The sequence below is a fragment of the Oryx dammah genome, unplaced genomic scaffold, assembly GCF_014754425.2.
Source record: "Oryx dammah isolate SB20612 unplaced genomic scaffold, SCBI_Odam_1.1 HiC_scaffold_19, whole genome shotgun sequence".
Lineage (NCBI taxonomy): Eukaryota > Metazoa > Chordata > Mammalia > Artiodactyla > Bovidae > Oryx > Oryx dammah.
This window is the reverse complement of record NW_024070203.1, coordinates 25,328,357-25,347,401: the sequence shown is the minus strand read 5'-3', so window position 1 is coordinate 25,347,401 and position 19,045 is coordinate 25,328,357. Positions and strand designations below refer to the sequence as shown.

The following is a 19,045-nucleotide window of genomic DNA, read 5'->3' as shown; positions in this document are numbered from 1 at the left end:
GCTCGCGGGGCGGCGGGCAGGGCGGCCGGGTGCCGGGGGGGCGCCGCTGGAGCCGGGGCAGAGGACGCACGCGGCCAGCCCGGCGGCGCGCGCTTTCCCCTCCCCCGCGGCCCGGAGCGCGAGCCGCCGTGACGTCAGGGGCCGCCCGCCTGCCCCGCGCTCCAGCGGGCAGAGCGCGTGCGGCCGCCGAGCACATGGGCCCCGCGGGCCGGGCGGACTCGGGGCGGCGGGGCTCGGGGGAACCGCGAGGGGCCGCGAGCGAGGATGAGCCCCGGCACGCCCCCGCCCCGGACCCCCTCGAGTGGATTTCCACGCAGAAAGGATGTTGGCGGTCCCGGTGACCTGCGGAGACACGGTTGGAGCCACCTTTCAGTAAGTTACAATTTTGTCCTCAGCCTTTCTGGAGAGTCGGCAGCCTTGGCCTTGCGGGGAGGGATGCGCGGTGGGCAGCTGGACCGACAGAAAGAGCTTTCAGATCCCAACGTGTTTGTCAACCGTGCACTTTCCTCATCTCCAGACTCTAGACTGGCAGCGAGTTTGGGGCGTTTGGGGGCGGGGGGGAGGGGAAGAGGGTGACATCAAATAGCCCTTGCAGAGAGATAATTCCGGATTTGTGGTCTTGATGAAAAGTATTTATTATCTAACCTCCAAATATAGACCCCCTCCGATCAGTACTGATTGGGATTCGCAGACAAGGTCGGAAGGCCCCTTTTGCTAGCTGAAAAGCCTGCGAACCATATGATACACCCTCCATCCTTTGCCCATCTCCCCACCGCCCCACCCCCAACTCCCCAACAAGGTGATTTCCGAAAACTCAGCAACTCTGGTTTTGGAAACTTTCTTTCCTTGTGCATTGCATTTACTGGTTTTCCTGGTGCCCCCACACCCTCATCCTGGTAATTCTATTTGGATGGATTGTTGGTGTGTTTAGGTTTACCCTCCCGAGGCTAATGTGCTTTTAGTTATGCCAGCGTTTGTGGTCCAAGCGTAGACTTTCGGGAAGGGCAACCATGAGGGTGCATGTGTTCGGTGGGCAGATATTTTCCCGAGAGTTGGCAGGCATGGAATATTCTGTTCACTCGAGCCCCCTGACTTCAGGCCCGTCTGTAAGATGAGAGAAGATAGGAAATCCCTAAGTGAGGGGTTTGGGGGAGAAGAGGGTGAGGTCTGGGTGTTTCTTTTTCGTCTTCTGTTTTCCAAAGAGAGGCTGGCGGCCCCTCTGGCATGCCCCCTCCCCCATCACTTTGCGTCCTGGCTCCTGGAGCTGTTTAGTTGTTGGAGCAAAGCGGGAAGAAACGTGTGTTTGTGTGTGGTGGGTGGGCGGAGGCTCTGAGGAGGTAGGGACTGTGTCTGCTGCGCTGTTTGTTATAGGATATTGCAGCCCTCTTTTGCATACTGGCAGTGACAAGTTCAGGCTTGTTCATCTGACACAGTCCTGTGGTCACAGCGAATCTGTCTGAAGCTTTAACTAATGGAGAAGGGTGTTGGATGGATCCTCTGAACATTCAGTGGGACTTCCTGAAAGATTTATTAGGAGAAAAACCTTCCTGGAAGCAGCAGCAGAACAAGCCCAGAGTGGCTGGGCTGGGCAGGAGCCTCCTGGCCTGATTGCCACTGTTTGGGAGCAATTACATCCTGAAGGTAAGGAGCGCCTCGTGGTCTGAGGCCTTGGTACTGGGTGACTGGGATTCTATGGATGGGTCTGGTGATGGCAAGGCTGAGAGGGTCCGGGGCGGATCATAATGCTGTCCCCAGTGAATTCCCGAGGAAGGGGCATGGGGGAATTTGTTCTGTGGTCAGTTTTGTTTTGCCTGGTGAAGGGTGACTTTTTATTGTTGTTGCTTTACTGCTCTGAGCGCAGAATTTTGCGTCATCCAGGCTTCTCTTGAAAAGGAGAAGAAATCAGTTTCTTTTTCTGATTGATTCCCTCCCACCCCCGGCACATGCTGTCTGGGCTTGCCCTTTCTGTCTGGGGCTAGAGCTTTTCTGGGCTGGAAAGAGGGAGTTCTCGATTCTGAAATATCAGACAGACCCTAATCCCCCGAAACTGATTTGTGAGTTTACTGATCTAAAAACTGGGTAAATTCTCACTGGCCACATTCAGCTGATCTCTTGTGCTTTAGCTTTTTCTTTTCCTCATGAATGGCAGGCAAGCAGGCAGGCTGGGTTTCAGAGCCTGTGTCCCAGGGCTTTCTGCCTGCCTGGGAGGGACATTTTTTTCTCAGCTCAACTAAAGAGCCTCCCGGATGATATTTATTCTTCTTTGTGTGAGTTTCCCTGAAAGTGGTGATACTGATGGCAGGTGGTTGAGCCTTCCCTGTGGGAGCGAGGACCTTGGATGGTTGCTGGTCCACGTTCTTCGGCAAGGTAGCCTTGGGCCTGCTAATGGCTGCGCTTCTCTGTGTTTTAGGTGTCAGATGGCTTCTGGATGCTCAAGCTTTTTCTTTTGTATTTCCTGTCCTCGTTGGCTGTGGACATGGTGTTCTTCCCACCCGCCCCCTTTAAAAAAAAGAAAAAAAACCCCACAAAACTCTGGATGCAGGTTTGTGATCTTTTTAAGAAACCAGGATTGTTCCTGCACCTACCCTGTATCAATGGGGGGGACTCCTGACCCAAAATGGAATAATTTTGACTGTGGATAAGCCCCGTTGATGGTCATTTCTACCCTTTCCCTAAAAAACTTCAGGAGTTCGAAGCCTTACAGGAGGCACTGCCAAGATGGGTCCTTTGATAGACTCTGCCTCTGTCTCTTGTATTTTTCTGGTCCCAACTAATCTAAGACTTTAATAACAATAATAGTAAATGATCATAATGGTAGTGTAGTAGTTTCTTTCTTCCCCTCCCCCCCTGTTTTTTTTTTTTTTTTTTTTTGCCATGCCACGTGGCATGTAGGATCTTAGTTCCTCCACCAGGGATGGAACCCTTGCCCCTTGCAGTGGAAGCATGGAGTCTGAACCACTGTACTGCTAAGGAATTCCCAATAATAGTGGTAGTTTTTGTAATAACACTGAAATCTTATATCAGGCCGAGCTTGTTATTCCCATTTTATGCTTCCTATAGCCTCACCAAGGCAGTTACAATAAAGTGTCCAGCAGTGATGGAGTTCTTATTGTGGGCCAGCCTTGAAATGCTTTATATTTGTTATTCATATAATCTCCTGGCTATTGTGTTGTTGTTTAATTGCCAAGTTGTGTCTGACTCTTTGCGATCCGGTGGACTCTAGCCTGCCAGGCTCCTTTGCCCATGGGATTTCAAAGGCAAGAATACTGGAGTAGGTTGCCATTTCCTTCTTCAGGGGATCTTCCCAACCCAGGGATTGAACCCGGGTCTCTGGCACTGGCCACTTGGCAAGCTACCTGGAAAGACAGAATTATCGTTATCATCACTGTTTTGCAGATGGGGAGCCCACAGGTCAGATTAAGGAGCCAACCCCCACCCTCAGGTCACACAGCCACAGAGTGGCAGAGACACCCGGATTTGCCCTGGCCATCTGCCTCCCTAGGCCCACTCGTAGAAGTCAGAGGACCTTGAAACTAAAGACAGACAAAGATGCTGCTCCGCCTGGAGCAGGAGGGTCAAGCTCATCCTCCAGCCGTCCCTCCTTGCCCAGGCACAAGGAGAAATTCCACACCTCATGTGAAGATACCATCTGCCCAGACTGCTGGCCTGGGTGGGGTCAAGACGCCACGAGAGTGGGGCTTCAGTGCTCAGAAAATTCTAAACTGGAGAGTCTGAGGACCTCTGGGGCCAGGGGCCAGCCTCTATCTTGGTGCAGAATCTATGGGCTTTTGTAGAAAGCTGTATCCAGGTGTCCTGCCTGGCTCTGTGACCAGCATTTATTACTAACAACATTCATAGCAGATGGGAGATAGAGCTGTTTCTGCAAATGATCATAGACCCTCCACCTCCACGACCTGCCCCTGCCTCAGTGATCCCGAGTGCCTTCCTCCCTCCTGGGTGTGTTTTGGTCCTGTAACCACCCTAACAATACAAAGATTGTATTGTCCCAACCTCGTCCTGAAAAACAAAAACAATGTCAACCTATAAACATAAGATTCACAGTCGTGAGGCCCAAATGGTCTCGGTTATTTTTTTAATTTCAGAGTTCTGAATTTTCTTTTATTTTCTCTTCCTCTTTTTTTTTTCTTCTTTTTTGAAGGGGGAGGCAAGGAGTAGGGGTGGTGTTGTTTAGTTGGTGCCCGGTGGGTAATCAGAGCCCCTGTTATATCTGTTTATCTGTTTCTTTTCCCTCTTGGACCACGAATTTCTTGAGAGGAACAAAGGAGTAGGGTTGCGCTTGGGGGGCGGGGGGTGGTCGCGGTTTCATCTGGTGGCTCACACAGCCCTGAGACTGGCTCGCAGGTGGCTATCGAAGAACTACTTTATTTTTAAGTAAACAAGCTGTGTCTGTCCTTCAAGTCATTGTGTTCTTTAGATGTGGAGCAGCCCATCAGGATGGGAGGTGGAGGGTTTGCCCCCGAGGGAGGAGATTCTGAAGAAAGGAAGGAAGCCGGAAGGCAGTGGAAGGCAGCTGGGACCACTGAGGGGTAGTGCAGACCTGGGTTACTGTGGGGCAGGTTACGTCACCTCTGTGAGCCTGTTTCCTCACCTGTAAGATGGGCACGATAAAGCACCACCTTCTGCCCTGGCTGAGAGGAGGAAATAGAGGATGCCCAGCAGGCAGGCGTTCAGCAGGGTGCCTGGGCACCTTCTTAGCCCTCAGCAAAAGGTAGCTGATATTATTACTGTGACAGTTATTGGGTTTTATTACTTCCTGTGGCTGCTTAGAGCTGGTGGTTTCTGAACGCATTTTAATGTGTAAAAGTAATGTTCTGGTTACGTAGATCATGGAGTGGCCCTGTGACTTTACCAGTGCTCTTTGCAAGCCTCTGAACAAAACACTGGCTAATAGAAGAAAGATAAGAAATCAGGAGAGATCACAGAAAGGACAGAAATCAGAAGGTACCCCTCCTCAGCTGGCAGCCTGCTTTTGCAGGTTATTTCAGCTGTCAGCTGCTACACGGGGAGGAGAAGAGTGTCTCCCTCTCAGGCATGATGCAAGAAAAAAAAAAATTGCACTTCGCACAGAGGGAGGAAGTAAGCTCTTGAGGAAGACAGAAAAAGGATTGTTTTTATTGGTTATTCTTTAGGGCTGTCTTTCCCTGGCTGTTGTTGTTTAGTTGCTAAGTTATCTCTGACTCTTTGCCGCCGTGTGTACTATATTGCTTGCTAGTAGCCCTCCAGGCTCCTCTGTTCATGGGATTTACCAGGCAAGAATACTGGAGTAGATTTGCCTTTTCCTTCTCCAGGGGATCTTCCTGATTCAGGGATTGGGCCTGTGTCTCCTACATTGGCAGGCGGATTCTTTTACTACTGAGCACCAGGGAAGTCCTCCTTTCATTGGTACATTGGCCCTTAATATTTGCTACTCTGTTTAAGATGGACTGACTGAGCTGTTCACTTACTGGGCAGTTGCTGTGTAGCAGGCACTGTTCTAGCTCTTGGAGGTCCAGCAGAGAAGCAAAGAGCTCTCCTGATGTTTTCATTCTATCCAAGTCACACAGTAGGGACAGGGTGGTCCCCACAAGGCGGCAGAGAACAGATGGAAGCAATACAGGCAAATACTACAGCAACTCCTGACACCACTGTATTAATAGATGTGTGGTGCTTAGCACAGAGCTGCATGTGGTAGAGACTATGTAAGTGGTGGTTGCTATATTTGTTATTGTTTTTCTGGTGGCTGCCTCATAAAATAGCAACCTCCTCTCCGCCTATTTCCATGCTTGAGTCTTACTATTGTCTGTGGTACTTGTGGACTGAATGTCTTTCTGAAAACTACATATGTTGAAATACTAACTCCCAGTGTGATGATATTTGGAGGTGGAGCCTTTGGGAGGTAATTATGGATCAGTTCAGTTCAGTTGCTCAGTCGTGTCCGACTCTTTGCAACCCCATGGACTGTAGCACACCAGGCTTCCCTGTCCATCACCAACTCCCGGAGCTTGCTTAAACTCATGTCCGTCAAGTCGGTGATGCTGTTCAACCATCTCAGTCCTCTGTCATCCCCTTCTCCTCTTTTTATGGATTATGGATAGATGAGGACATTAGGGTGGGGTCTTTATGTTGTGATTAGTGCCATTATCAGAAGAATACCAAAGAGCTTTCGTCCTCTCTCTGGCTCTGTGAAGACCCAGCAAGAACGTAGCTGTTTACAACCCAGAAAGAGAGCTCTCATCAAAATCAGATTGGCCACAACCTTGGTCTTGAACTTCTTAGCCTCCAGAACTGTGGAGAAATACGTTTCAATCATTTAAGCTACCTGGTCTGTAGTATTTTATTATGGCAGCCTGAGCAAACTGGGACAGCACTGATCGTTACCTGGTATACTGTGTATCTGTCTTCTCTCCAGAAATTGTCAACTTGGTAGGGCTCATGGCTTCATTTATTTGTTTCTTAAAAAATTCCTCTGTACTACGTGGCATGTAGGGTCTTAGTTTCCCAAACAGTGATCAAACCTGTGACTCCTGCGTTGAAAACTCAGAGTCTTAACCACTGGACCGGGGAAGGTTGAAGCCAGGGAAGTCCCTATTCATTTTCATTAATTCAATACATTGCATACCTGCTCTGTGCCAAGCAGAGTTCTCAGTGTTGGGAGTGCAGGAAGGAGCAAAACAGATGTTGCATGAACGGTGCTTGCATTATAGCTAGAACAGACATCAGAACAGCAGACACAATAAGCAGTGTATTCGAGGAGAATGTGTATTGTGGGAACAAGTGGTGCAGGGTCAGGGTCTGGAGTGTTAAGGTGGTTTCAGGGCAGGCTCCGCTGAGAAGCTGATATTGGAGCAACCTTGCAGGAGGTGAAGGGGTTCATCTTAGAAGATGGTGTTTGAGCCCAGGGAAGAGCCAGGTTAGAGGCTGAGAGCAGGGCTGGACTGTAAGATGGGGGACAGAGATGAAGAATGAATCGGAGTGGTGTGAGCGAGGTGGACAGAGGTAGAAGGGGAAACCTCTCTTTGGCGGTGCTGCTTGTAATGCCTCTAGGCCTTTCTAAAAGATGCTGTCTTGTACACCGTCAAATGGGGAGCCACAGAAGGGTTTTAAACAGAAAGCTGATTTGGGCTGATTTAGCTTTTTCTTTAAAAAAAAAAAATAATAATTTTGGCTGTGCTGGGTCTTCATTGCTGCACCAGGGCTTTTTCTCTAGGTGTGGTGCAAGGGTTTCTCAGTGCTTGTGGGCAGCAGCTTTAATGACCAAGCAGAAGTGATCTGAATGGGTCCTGCCAACCCTGGGATTGTAGCTGAGGACCAACTTCCCAAATTTACATTTAGAAAGATAACAAATTCTATAGAGGGTGGATCTTAAAAGGGAGGTGCCTGAAATGGCCCTGGGTGGACAGAACTGTAATTATGGAAATTGGAATTATCTTTTTTACAGATTAAAAAAAAAAAAAAGCCTGTCTCTAAACATCTGAGGGGACAAGTCTATAAAGATAAGTGTTATTTCTTGAGTTAAATGTAATCACTGTTTTGTCTTTACTGTGCTTTTTTAAAAAAACAGTTATAATTATGGTATGTATGTTTATGTCTGAACTTTTAAGATGTAAGCATTCCTGAACATTATTACATATGCTTTTGTCCATGTGATTTTTGGGAGGGGTGTGAAGGTGTCGTGCGGCATGTGGGGTTCAGGATCTTAGTTCCCTGACCAGGGACTGGACCTGTGCCTCCTGCAGTGGGAGCTCAGAGTCCTAACCACTGGACTGCTGGGGAAGTCCTTGCCCATGGCATTTTTATAGAATATATTATAAAATAATACAATATAAAACAATATATTATATTATAAAACAGTATAAAATAAATTATAAAATATAATATAAATCTTTATAAATATATATTTATATTTTTCATTTAATTTTGTGGAATAAATGCCCAGTCCTAGAACTGTCGCATCATGGTATCATATAGTGTTAGTCCTCTTGTCCGACCCTTTGCGACCCCGTGGACCGAAGCTCACTAGGCTTTTCTGTCCGTGGAGTTCTCCAGGCAAGAATACTGGAGTGAGTTGCCATTCCCTTCTCCAGGGGAATCTTTGAGATCCAGGGATCAAAGCCGCTCTCTTGCATTGCAGGCAGGCTCTTCACCATCTGAGCCACCAGGGAAGCAAATTGCACCATAGCATCTCAGTATTTTAAAACTTTGAGGTAAATATTGCAACTCATGAGATTTGTACCAAAGCCAAACTCGCTCTTATCTGTTGAGACATGTGGTGTTTATTGCTGTCCGTGATGCGCTGTGTCATGAGCAATTATGTGTGGTGTGCACTGTGTGTATAGGTCCATATACATCATATGCACCTGTATTAGCTTTTTCTTAATGTCCATTTGTTTAGCAGATATCTGTGGGATGGCTGTTGTGTGCCAGAAACTGCTCAAGGTTTTGGATCTTCAGCAGTGATCGCAACAGATATGGCACTAGTTCTAAAGGAGCTTATTACTTAGTGGGGAGACAAGCAAACATACACCAAAGTGTAAGGAATATGAAAGAATATGAAATAGAATAATATGGAAGAGAGTTTGTTTGAGATGAAGGGATTCACACTGAAATGCTACATTTGAGTGAAGTATGAAGATTTTGGGGAAGTTCACCAAAGAAGGAGAAAAGCACAGAGGAAAAGGAAAAGGTTGATAAAGATGAAAAGAGTAAAGAAAAAAGGAATATCTAAGTTAAAAAAAAAAAAAAAAAGCTTTCATAATAAAGAAGAGTTCCCCAAAGTCAGTAACAAACCAAACAGCCTCATAGCAAAGTGAGTAAAAGATATGAATAGACAGTTCTCAAAAGAAAACAGCAGAATGGACAACATATGTGAAAAGATTCTGAATCTCCCTAATATAGCTGCGTGTGTTGAGTTCTGATCTGTTGATAGTAGAATCTACTTTTTTTTTTAGTAGGTAGTGGTAGGCAGTTCAATAAAGGCACACAGCCCTGTAACATCGTCTTGGAATCATCACCATCAACATCAAGAACATCTCCATCACCCCCGCAAACATCCCTCCTGCTTCTTTGTAGTCAGTCTCCTCCCTGGTCCCCAGCTTCTAACAACCACGAATTTGCTTCCTGACCTCATGGTTGTCTTTTGCTTATAAGTGGGATCATCCAGAATGTAGTTCTTTGAGTCTGGTTTCTCTCATGCGCGTGGGCTCTTCCATGTTGTCTGAGTCAGTCGTCCGGTGGATTAGATTGCAGTCTAGTGTCCTGTTCTCTGGATAGCCTGCTGTTTCTTTACCCATCTTCCACCAAGAGGGCACTTGAGTTGTTTCTGGTGCACATTTTCCCCCATATTTCAAAATGTGCCCGAAATAGGAGGTCTGACTCAAGTCTTGGGAAGGCTGTGTGTGGCCTGGGGTCCCCTGACTCAGCTAGTGAATGTGAGGTTGCTTGAAAGACCAACTGGCAGCTTGCAATGAAATTGAAAACACATGTCCAACCCCACGCCATGGTACATTTGAGAATTCACACCTCATGTTCTGTGTTATTGAAGGATACTCAGAGGTGGATGTGAATGTCTTAAAAAAATGGAAGGATCTAGATCAAACTCACTCTCATCCTCCTGGGAGGGAGAAGAGGATGAGGCAGGTGGTATGCTTTGTAGGGGAAGACTACAGACACATGTATCACTTATGCATTTTGAAACTATGTAGTAAGGAAAGCAGCCTGGGTGCATCCATGACCGTGTGTTCATGGTTGTAAATTCAAGCTTCTTTTTTGTTGTCTGGTCACTAAGTCATGTCCAACTCTAGACACCCCATGGACTGCAGCCTGTCAGGCTCCTCTATCCATGGAATTCTCCAGGCAAGAATACTGGAGGAGGTTGCCATCTCCTCCTCCAGGGGATCTTCCTCACCCAGGGTTCGAAACCTTGTCTCCTGTGTGTCCTGCATTGCAGGCTCTTCTTTACCGCTGAGCCACTAGGGCTAGATATTACCCCACAGTCCACTTAAGTGGGGTATAGTCCATTCAGTGGGGGCCAGGGCAGCCTTGGGATCATTCAGCCAATCATCTCAGAGATTTAGAGGGGAGATCACTCCTGTCCTTGTCGTGTATTGCTTCTTACAAAACAGACAATTGATTGAATTTGGTCCAAGAAACAAACCTGTGAGGTGAAGGCCACACAGACTCGGCCGGGTTGACACTCGGAGGACACCTCTGGTGAGGATAGCATCCTGCTCATCAGCCTTGCAGGGCCGCCTTCCCCTCAGAGCACGGGGGGCGGGGGAGTATGAGGGTGATCCCTAGAGAGAGATGGTCTCCCAGAAAGTGCTCTCGAAGTAGGAGGGCTGCCCCTTGGCCTTTGCTCGAGCCTCCACTGTCTTCTCCCTATGCCTCAAGGGTGGCCCCCGGCAGTATCTCTTCCCTGTCATTTGCCTGGACAATCCATACGTGCTTTCTCAATTGCAAACATTCCCCACATACTTAGGGATTCCAAAGGATGGGGGCGATCGCTGTATCAGTCCTGGTAATGTGTGGAGGTGGTCTTGGCAGCCACACCTTAGACAGCACCCTACAATCTTTGCATTTTATACCTGAGCAGTTGCTGACACCTTTGACCTGTGACTATGCACTCTCTCCACTTTGGTCCAGCAGCTCGACCTAACATCACTGGCTCCAGAATGCAGCCCCCCCCCCCGCCCCCCCAACATCCACCACCGGCCTCAGCTGTCTCCCTGCTTCCCCGCCTGCCTTCTTCCCGGCTTTCAAAAGGGCAAACTAGACCCTGAGACTCAACAACTTAAAAGCTTTTAATGGCTTCCCATTATGAATTGGAGTACCTGCTGTATAATAGACCCTCTATAGATTGAATTGCTGAGAGATATGGACCCTTGGATCTGGGCTAAGGACCCCGCTCTCGCCAACCTTTCAGGCTGAGTGCTTCCTGCCAGATGGTTGCCTCTGCTTGGAGCAGAAGGAAGGCTTGTCTGATCAGAGGCAGCTGGGGAATGTCGGGTCTGCCTGAGGAAGATTTGGAATGATGTGATTCTTTTAGAGGACGGGTGCGTGCAGATTCGCTTCTGACATCCGTGTCTCATCCAGCTGGGGAAATGGGACTAGGTTTCGGTTCCTTTCCCCACTTCATCTCCAAACAAAATCCTACTGATGCTTTCTGACTTGGCTTGGGGTCACCTCCTCCAGGAACCATGCCTCCATCCCCTCCCCGCACCCTGAGTTATGACAGCTCACATCCCGTTGTTTTGAGTTGCGGCCATGGGTTCCCATCAGGGCTTGCAGACTCAGCTGCTTAGGAAGATGAACAGATGATATAAATGCACCGTGTGGACTCAGAGGAGCACAGCAGGATGTGTGCGGACTAGCCCACAACTGGTCCCTTCTCCAAACCCAGCAGCTGCTTTTTGAGTCCAGCTCCTTCTTCCCACCTCCTTGTTTTCCCCAGGCCAGAGGAGATTCAGTGTTGCCAGACCTTCTACTTGTGAAAGAGAAGCCAGGGATTTTTTTTTTTTTTTAAGGAAAGTTCTAATTTTCAAATGTTTCAATTTAGATTTTTGAAGACCCCTCACAGGTCAGACTAAACACATGAGGGCCAGCTGTGGCCCCCAAGCCAGCAGTTTGCAACCCCTGTTTGTGGCTCTCCCCTTCTCGTTGCACAGGTTTCACCAGACCCGACAGGGTCTTTGCTGTGCCCCCAGCGCCTCATAGGCTGCAGGCTCAGCTTGGTGGGCTTAAACCCTTATTGACTTAAGTACTGCAGCAGAGTGCCTCCTGCGTACATGTGATTCACTTTCTTCCCCTTAGAGCTGTTTGCACATGATGCTATTTTGGGTTGCTTCTTCAGTCCCTTGATTGCTTTTGTGATAGGCTGTGTGTCCTGGAAAAGTAATGATTTCCTAGATGTTGACTGCTCTTTTCCTTTTTCCCTTCCCTCTCCGCCCCCTCAACACATGTTGGCTTTTTTTTGTGTGTGTGTGGAGGAAGCCAGACCTTTTGTATCCTGCTGGGCTCCAAAGTGTTGGTCGGCTGCTTATTAGGCAGTGGTGGTTTCCGGCCAGCTCACTGATGTTTGCCCTCAAAGTTGGTGAGCCTTTGCTGATTTCTACCAGGGGAAAATACATGCTTTTCAGACTTCTCTTCCTTTAGGTGAGCCATCACAGCCAAGTTACTTAAAGAAACAAACCGATCCAGGAGAAAGCAAAGCCCTCTCCCCATCTTGTGTAGTATTTCCATCTTGTCATCTTTCTTCACATTATGGAGGCAAAATTCATTAAGGATATGACTGGGAGCTCTAAGCTTCTCTGGTGGTTCAGCAGTGAAGAATCCGTCTGCCAGTGCAGGAGAGGCAGGTTCGATCCCCAAGTTGGGAAGAACCCCTGGAGGAGAAAATGACAACCCATGCCAGTATTCTTGCCTGAAATATGTCATGGACAGAGGAGCCTGCTGGGCTACAGTTCAAAGGGTCAAAGAGAGCCAGACACGACTGAGTGACTGAGCACACACATCTGGAAACTCTAGGAGCTTAATATGTGCCTGGAACTGGTCAAGGCTCTTGGGGAATAAAAAAGAACCGTGGGTTTGATAGTTTGGTAGATGCATCCTTGCCTTTAGAGATGCGGAGGACGAGAGCAAAGCCACCGACGGTGACGATTCTGTGTTAGTGCAGTTACGGAGTAGCATCACAGTCCTTATTCAGCATTGTTAGGAGCTACAGTAAAATGACTTCATAGAGTTATTAAGCCCTGGCTCTATGCTGCTGTTAAGAACTTGTCCACATGAATCCATGTAATAACTCTGAAATAATCACACAGAAAACACCCAGTGGAACAGTGCCATTCAGTCACCTGGAATTTACTGTGTGTGACTCACTGGCACTGTGCTGAACTTGTAGCTATACTTGGGGATCCCTCTAAGAACCCCCACCTCCCAGCCCAGTGCGGGAAAACAGACGTATGCTTTTTGCACATGGCGGCAACGCCAGGGTGAAGTCTGGTTTGCAGAAGTGGACAGAGTGATGCTGGTGCTCGGGGGCTGAAGTAGTTGAGGACCAGGTTTGGCTTCAGATGGCAGATGCCTTAGATGGGCCCACAAGGACAGGTGACTGAGGTCCGGCTGGTCTGGGAGGCCTCTTCTAGAGGAGGCGAGCTCAGCACTGGGATTGGTGAATGGCAGAAGGAGATGGGTATGCCTGCTGTAGAAGGGCTGCAGTCTCTGTTTCTTATTTCTGAGTGGGAACACTATCTCCTGCCCCTGATGGGTTGTGAGGATTTGTAGTAAAAATAATAATATGGTTGATAACAACAGCTGGCATCCTGAGAGCCCACTGTGTGATGGGTAGAACGCTGAGGGCTTCCCTTCCATTATTCCATGTATGCTCAGCAACTCCTCATGGAATAGGAACCATCATCAACCCCATTTTTCAGATGGGACAAACTGAGGCTCAGAGACATCAATTGACTTGCCCAGGTTCACACAGCTGTTAAAAGGTAGGTTGGAACCCAGGTCAGCATGCAAAGACTGGATTTGGAACTAATCCATTAACCAATCTCTTATCTATTAACTCTGTACCCAGGAAGTATAAAGATGAATTCTTCTCCCTAGAGGAAGTTTGTCTTCATTTCCAGCCCCATTTCCCATTCCCTGTTTGGATACCTCAAAAGGGTAGGCAGTTTTGACTGCAAATTTTAGCTATGATAATTCCACATCTCTGGTGCTAAATTAGACAATCTCTGGATAGAGATTCAGAGAGAAAAGGGGAAAGTGAAACTAGCAGTTGTCCTAGGTGATGTGAGTTACAGTAAAAGGGCTTCCAAGTTTTATTTTTTCTGTGCCATACACCCATTTTAATTATACCTAGAAATTGGTGGTGTTGAGCAAGAGTAGGGGTGGGGAGGATGGTGAATAGATTGACAAAGATGCTCTGATGGGGACGAAAACTATTAGGTACCCAGACCATCACTCTCTTCTCTTGCTCTGCTCATTATCATAATGTGAGCTTCAGACAGCATGGGTGACTCTGTTTCCTCGAACTCTGACTGTAGACTGTCTGGTTGGAACCTCCGCTCAGTCATTAGAGAGCTGCATAGCCTTCAAATCTCTGTGCCTCAGTTTCTTCATCTGTCAAATGGGAATAACAGCCTTGCTGTTCTGGGATGGTTAAGAGGATTAAATGAGTGAATACACAGAAAGCCTCTGAGTTTGCCCAGTTTTTTTTTTTTTTTTCAACCTTCCAGTGTCAGTCTGTGTTTTCTTGCGGAGGTCATGTCATTATAAATGATCATTGGTGTGGCTCTCCATGGTTCCTTAAGTTCTTCCAGCAGCAGAATCGTCTTGGTGAAACCTAGGTCAGATCATGTAAGTCCTGTTCAGAACCGCCCCCCCGCCCAAGCCTTGGACTCCCTTCGGATGAGCCCATGCCTGCATCGTGACCTGGTCCAGCTCTGGGACCTACAACAGTCTGCCACCTCCCACCCCCACCATCCACTGTCACTTTCCCTGTGGCTTCTCCACCATCCAGCCCACACGGCGTGGTCCTCTGAGCTGTTTTGTTTCCCTATTTACCACCTGCCACGGTGTAAAGTCCAGACCTGTCTTGCCTGCTTTCCGTAGCCCCCAATAGAAAATAAGCCTCAAGGGCTTTTTGTTCACTTTATTGCCTTCCGTTTTCCCCAGTGTCCAGCCCAGGGATCATTGGCTGAGTGAATGAATATAAATGATCTTTGCATTTTAGTCTGACAGCAGACCTGCGAGTTGGGGATTATGAGCTATGTTTCTATAGTAGCTGCATCCTTTTATATCCCCACCAGCTGTGAGCAAGGGTTCCCAAATCTCCACATCCTTGCTAAGACTTGTTATGTTCTTTTTTTAAAAATTGATAATAACCATCCTAAAAGTATGTAAGTAGTATTTCATAGTGGTGGTGATTTGCATTTCCTTAGTGACTAGTGATGTTGAGCCTCTTTTTGTATGCTTATTGGCCTGTTGTATATCTTCTTTGGAGAAATGTATTTTTTTGGTTGTTGTTAAGCTCTTCCTATTTTCTGGATATGAATCTGTTTTTACATGATTTGCAAATATTTTCTCTTGTTCAGTGGGTTATCTTTTCACACTTTTGAAGATGCCCTTTGATGCAGAGGGGTTTTAAATTTTGGTGAACTCTGATCTATTTATTTTTTCTTTTGTGGCTTGTGCTTTTGGTGTGAGGTGCAGACAATTGCTTTTGGATTTTCCTGGGATCATAGACTTTCAAAATCAGAAGAGATGTCTTTGGCCACAGACTGTTGACCCTCATCACGATCTAAAAAGAAATGCTATTGGTGTGATGGTGAGGAACGTGGTTCCTGGAATGGAGTGGCTGCAGGTTCACTCTCGCCTTGGCCTCATTCTGTTACTTAGTTCATCGTGCAGAGAACATAACTTCCCTCTGCCTGATTCCTCAGCTGGGAACTGAGTTGAAAAGATCCACGTTAGTTTAAAGTTTAAATGAGATGGTACACAAAACGTGATGAACTCGTCTGAGCTGGAGTGATAACAAACACTGAATAAGCCCCCCTGCTGTTAGCATTGTTCCCTGTGGGCGGTTCAGGATCTCTTATACCTGCCCCAGGCTGATGCTGGGGTAGAAACTGATGCCCGGAAGGGTCCTGAAACTACCCTTGGTCCAGATTACGTTCCCATCCAGGTGGACCCAGGACTCCAGGCAAGTTCCAGGTCCAGCCTGGGTCCCTGCCCTCCCTCAGGTGATCTTGACCTCCCCAGGTGGGATTTCCCCCTCTTTTCCATCCATACTTCCCAAGCTCTTCTTCGGGGAATGTAGGAATGTCAGGCACCTCCTCCAGTGTTTACAGTAGCCCTCAGCTTAGATACCCCCAGCCAGGATAATCCTTTCCAAAACAGATAAACTGACAGATAACCGACAGCAGCGGAAGAGAATAGGCTCCCTGGAGAGGCTTCTCCCAGCTTGGAAGCCTCCAGCAGGAAAATACTACACACCATCCCTCCGCTGCTGCCTACCTTGCCCAGCCTAAATCAGGCAGGGCGGGCAAGTCCCTCTTCCAGGAGAGGGACCCGCTTCATCAGCAAGATTTATTCATTCATTTATGGCTGAGACCCGGAGCCTGAGCTTTTTTACAACTGGGGGCCTCTGCCTGGCATTTTGAATCATTCTGATACTCCATAGCAGAGGCCACCCAAAGCCACAAATAATCGCTCACCTGCCTGAGAAGCATAGAAAAACAGCTTAATGGATAAGAGTATTCTCCTTTGCTTAGCGGCGGCCTGAGATATATCTGCTTTCAGAAGTCTCAGATCTCCCCATCTTGAGTCTTAGGTTCCTCATCTGTAAAATGAAGCAGTTAGTACTACCAACTAGATACTTTATTGTGAGCATTAAATAAGATTTTGTACATTAGCGGCTTCCTCCAGCACCGTGTGTATTCGATGCTTGGTAAGATCTGATTGTTGACAAAGTAATGTCTCTGTTCCTCTCTCTTTTTTTTTAGACAGCATATTAAAAAGCAGAGACACTACTTTGTCAACAAAGGTCTGTCTAGTCAAGGCTATGGTTTTTCCAGTAGTCATGTATGGATGTGAGAGTTGGACTATAAAGGAAGCTGAGCGCCGAAGAATTGATGCTTTTGAACTGTGGTGTTGGAAAAGACTCTTGAGAGTCCCTTAAACTGCAAGGAGATCCAACCAGTCCATCCTAAAGGAGCTCAGTCCTGGGTGTTCATTGGAGGGACTGATGTTGAAGCTGAAGCTTCAGTACTTTAGCCACCTGATGTGAAGAGCTGACTCATTTGAAAAGACCCAGATGTTGGGAAAGATTGAGGGCAGGAGGAGAAGGGCAGAGGATGAGATGGTTGGATGGCATCACCGACTCAATGGACATGGGTTTGGGTAGACTCTGGCAGTTGGTGGCGGACAGGGAGGCCTGGCATGCCGCTGTTTGTAGGGTCGCAGAGTCGGACACGACTGAGCGACTGAACTGGACTGAAGATCTGATTATCAGTATCCAGTTGGCCTGTGAGCCCCGAATAGGCACAGGAGTACTGGGTCTCTGGCCTCCAGGGATTGGTTCACGAAATGTGGGCCGAGTGACTGAAGGTGTTGCATACTTTCCAGTTTGAAAAGCCCACTGATACGTCTTGCTTTGCTTCTTAAATTGTCATCTTTGGAGTCCAGTCCATGACAATCACCACTCTCTTCCTTCATTCCCTGATCTGCACACTCTTGTTGGCTCTCAAGTAAGTAGCTCTGCCCATGGGCCCAACTCAGAGAGCACTCTGCCTCTATATCTAATCTATGTATTTAATCCTTACAACAGTGTATGCTGTCAGTATTAATCTCCCCATTTTATAGATGGGAAAACTGAGGCAGAAAGGAAAGTGGCTCTCCAAGGGAACAGCCACTAAGCTGCAGGACCAGAACCAGGATTTAAAGCCAGGCAACCTGCTTTCAGGATCTGAGGGGTCTAACTGGTTTGCTCTCCTGCCTGTTGAGTTTGTCTCTCCCTCAGGGCTCCAGGACATTGATTGGGAAATGAGGAAGAGCTTGGGGGCACTGAGAGAAGTTTACTAATGGGTCTTACTGCCTGGCCCTCAGGATCACAGAGCGATGGAGGGAAGCCCCCCAAGGTAAGCTGAAGTGGCAGAGATGGGAGCAGCTGACAGATGGCCGTTAGGTCATCTTCCCTTTTGCTCTGTGCTTGTGACTTAATCAGCACGAGGATTACTGGCAGGCTCATTCCATTTACTGTAGTAGATCAGGCGACCCAGGCAAACACTCTGCCTCGCAGCCAAGAAACTGATAGCTGTAAAGTCACACCCCACCCAGCAGACAGTCTAGTCTTCATTGCTAGGGTGATGAATTCTGCTTCTCAAGGACGAGTGCGTCCTCCAGTTGTTACGTATTTTAGATTTTTAGATATTCCTCTGTCTCGGAAGCAGAGAAGGGTGCATGATGGGGTCTCTAAAAGCTGTTACACAGACATGGATGGACCTAGAAACTGTCATACAGAGTGAAGTAGATCAGAAAAACAAATATCGTGTAGTATCGCTTCTATGTGGGATCTAGAAACGTGATACAGATGAACTTATTTGCAAAGCAGAAATAGAGACACAGATGTAGAGAACAAATGTATGGATAATGAGGGTGGGGTGGGGAAGGAGTTGTTAAGTTGCTGAGTTCTGTTTGACTTGATGGACTGTAAGAGCACACCAGTGTCCTCTGCCCTCCACTATCTCCTGGAGTTTGCGCAAATTTATTCTGTTGAGTCAGTGATGTTATCTAACCATCCCATCCTCTGCTGCCCACTTCTCCTGCCCTAAATCTTGCCCAGCATCAGGATTTTTTCCAGTGAGTCGGCTCTTCACATCAGGTGACCAGTGTGTTGGAGCTTCAGCTTTAGCAACAGACCTTTCAATGAATAATCAGAGTTAATTTCCTTTAGGATTGACTGGTTTGATTTCCTTGCAGGAAGTGGGGGGAAGAGAGGGGACGAACTGGGAGACTGGGATTGACATATGTACACTATTGATACTATGTATAAAATAGAAAACTAATGAGAATCTATTGTATAGCATAGGGAACTCAGTGCTCTGTGGTGACCTAAATGGGAAGGAAATACAACAAAGAGGGGGTATACGTATATGTACAGCTGATTCACTTTGCTCTACAGTGGAAACTAACACAGCATTGTAAAGCAACTATACTCTGATAAAAATTAATAAAATGTTGCTGCACGGAATGGCTCATTAAATTTCAACCACTTGCCTGTGAGTCCCCAAGGGAGGGAAAGAAGAAGGGACCCATTTGCTAGTGTGGTCATAGTAAGTAAAGATAAAGTGAACTGAATTTGTAGGCAGGAGACCTGCCTCCTGGGTCACGCTGGCTGTGTGATTTTTAGCTGAGCAGACAACCACTCTGAATTCCTTACCAGCGAGGTTAAGTAAAAGTACCTGATTAAAAGTAATTTCACCTCTTTCTTTTCGTGATTTATTTATTTATTATTTGTGGCTACTATAAAATTTTAAATTACCTA

General features: G+C 47.4%; 1 long non-coding RNA gene across 4 annotated transcripts in view; it reads left to right on the top strand.

Moving 5' to 3' along the window:
• The first annotated feature begins 196 nt into the window (after window positions 1-196).
• LOC120878881 overlaps window positions 197-19,045 on the top strand; it is a 222,585-nt gene continuing 203,736 nt past the window's right edge. The window contains exon 1 of one of the 4 annotated variants that reach the window (XR_005724644.1): window positions 197-372. This is a non-coding gene — a long non-coding RNA (uncharacterized LOC120878881). The remainder of the gene's footprint in view (window positions 373-19,045) is intronic. The other 3 variants (XR_005724647.1, XR_005724642.1, XR_005724646.1) reach the window with 3 other exon arrangements.